Below are 3,025 nucleotides of genomic sequence, written 5' to 3'. Positions count from 1 at the left end.
AAAAAAAAAAAAAAAAAAAAAGAAAGAAAGAAAGAAATACACACACAGGGCGCCTGGGTGGCTCAGATGGTTAAGCGTCTGCCTTCGGCTCAGGTCATGATCTCAGGGTCCTGGGATCGAGTCCCGCATCGGGTTCCCTGCTCAGTGCAGAGCCTGCTTCTCCCTCTCCCTCTGCCACTCCCTCTGCTTGTGCTCTTCTGTCTATCTCTCTGTCAAATAAATAAATAAAATCTTTAAAAAAAAAAAGAAATACACACAGAGTCTCTCCCACAATGTATATAGCCAAGTCAATCATAACATTGAGACTATTGTATTTTTTAAATAACTTTCAAATACACCCATATCAATTTTGTTTTTAACAACTATTTTGAGGTATAACTTATATGTCATAAAATTCACCTGTTTTGAACTATTCAATTCAATGATTTTTAGTAAATTCCTGAGTTGTGCAACCATCATCATAATCCAATTTAGGAGATTTTCTTTTTTTTTTTTTTTTAAGATTTTATTTATTTATTTGACAGAGAGAGACACAGCGAGAGAGGGAATACAAGCAGGTGAATGGGAGAGGGAGAAGCAGGCTTCCTGCGGAGCAGGGAGCCTGATGTGGGGCTCGATCCCAGGACCCTGGGATCATGACCTGAGCTGAAGGCAGACGCTTAACGACTGAGCCACCCAGGCGCCCCAAGGAGATTTTCATCATAGGATCCGTCATGCTCATATACAGCAAACCCCCATTCGCCCTCCCCCCACCTTCAGAAAAGCACTAATCTACCTCTATCTATATAGTTGCCTTTTCTAGATATCTCATATACACTTAATTATATAATATGTGGTCTTTTATTTCTTGCTTCTTTCACTTAGCATAATGCTTTTGAGGTTCATTTATGTTGTAGCATGAATCAGTATTTCATTCCTTATTATTTCTGAGTAGTAGTTCATTGTGTCAACATATCACATTTTGTTTCTCCATTTATCAACTGATGGACATTTGTGTCATTTCCACTTTTTGGCTACTATGAATAATATTAGCTTCATGTTCAAATGTTTGTGTGGACAAATATTTTCATTTCCTTTGGTAGCTACTTGGGAGTGTAATTGTTGGATTGTGAGTCATCCACATTGATTCTTGACCCACCTTTAATCCATTCATATAACTATTAAAATGGTCTTTGTAAAGTGAGATCTTTTTCATGCCACACATTTGTTGAAAGCTCTGAAGGATCTCCCAATGTATATTCACACTCTGTGCTAATAGATAGAATCTCATACAAAACATAGAGACCCTTCTTCATCTCATACTGTCTAATTCTTGCTCCCCTCTCTCTAGGAATATTGGCTTTTTAATAGCTAGTTGGCGGAGCTAGATTTTCTTATGCCCTGATAGTCTTCAGACTGCTCTTCCCTATGTTTGGTGGCCTACAGTATTATTTCCAGTGCATTCAGTGACTAATTCCATCTTTTAGATCTTAACTTCCTCAGAGAAGCTATAATTGATTCTGCAAAATTTTTTAGGGTCCATTTATAAGAGCACCCCATCTTCTAATTTTATTTTCTATCATTTATCACTATTGATATCAATTAACTATGTGAGTAAACATTGTATAAAATGTCTTTTCTGGTAAATTGCAAGCTCCATGAAGCCAAAGATCACAATTATCACAGCTATCACTATAATCTTCAGTTCCTATATAGTGACAGACTCATAGTAGCTTCTCAATAAATGTTTTAAAATGAATGAATGGATTCAAGGGGCAATTGATGATTGATTAGATAACTATTAATCTAGATGGTACTAAACTCAAGAACATCTTTAGATATTATAGATGTTATTAGAGAATGGAGTACCAGCTTTCACTGGGAAAAAGTAACTCTCCATAAAGGACAAACGGAGAAAAGTATTATCTGACTGCATACATGCAAATATTTTTTTTCTTTCTTTCTTTATCTCATTCTCTTTTCAATGTAGAATAACTATAACTCATACTATTTGCTTTCCTGCCTCCTTGAATAACATGTTGTATTGCCGGATATGGTAGTATGGGCCTGATGTGAGATTTTGAATTGCCATATGCAAGAGATAGCCACAGGAGTAGGTAGAAAACATATTATGGAATTTGCTATGCATTAATGCATAGTGACAAGGAGAGATATTCTGAAATGAGATGTGGAGGAAGAAAAATCAGTATGGGACAGTGTTTTAGGATGCTTAATAATGAGAAAGTGATGACTAATGCTATCCAAGGGAAAGCTCAGATTTCCTGAGATTGAGGCAGCCAAATTCACAGTAGGAAAAGGCAGCCTGTAAGAAACAACATTTTTTTTTTAACATTTGCTTTCAAAGTGAAGTGATTATAAACTCACAAAATTTTTCTCACAAGTTCTGTGTGTGAAAACAATGTTGTAATGTCATGGCACCTATGTTATGGTAAATTTTAGGGATGGTTATTATTTTTAAAATCTCTTAAAATACGAGTTGGAAATCATAGCATTCTTGAAACTCAGTTGAACTTTTGATACTGAAATGTCATTGATTGGGAAGAGGGCTCTAATTTTCTGTAGGACTGGTGCACTTTGTAATTTTAATGAGCAGACATAAGTGAATCAGGAGTGTGAAGAATGCCGTCAAGATGTATAGAGGCAAGTATCAGTTTGATAATAAGAACTACATCAGGAGTGGACTCTGATGGTGGAAACTGAAATTCTGGCTACATATTGAGAAGCTAAGGAAAGCTCTGTGAAACTAGGACAAAGGAAAGTTTGACTTTCAAGAAAGAAATTTAAAAATTCTCTCAAACCTGAAGGTTTGTTAAATATTTGTTTTGTTTGGGGCCTTTGGACTTGGTAATATTTTATTAATACTTGTTAAGTATTTTATTTTGTAATCAAAATAGGCAATACAAACCAGTTGACATAACAAGGATTCATGTAAATAACTGCTTATAAACTTTGAGGAAAAATACCCGTGAGCATGGTGGTTGGGCTCCCAACACAGGGTAGAGACCAACCAGGCAGCTCTGCTTTT

Source organism: Neomonachus schauinslandi, chromosome 3, assembly GCF_002201575.2.
Source record: "Neomonachus schauinslandi chromosome 3, ASM220157v2, whole genome shotgun sequence".
NCBI lineage: Eukaryota > Metazoa > Chordata > Mammalia > Carnivora > Phocidae > Neomonachus > Neomonachus schauinslandi.
This window is presented reverse-complemented; position numbering follows the sequence as displayed.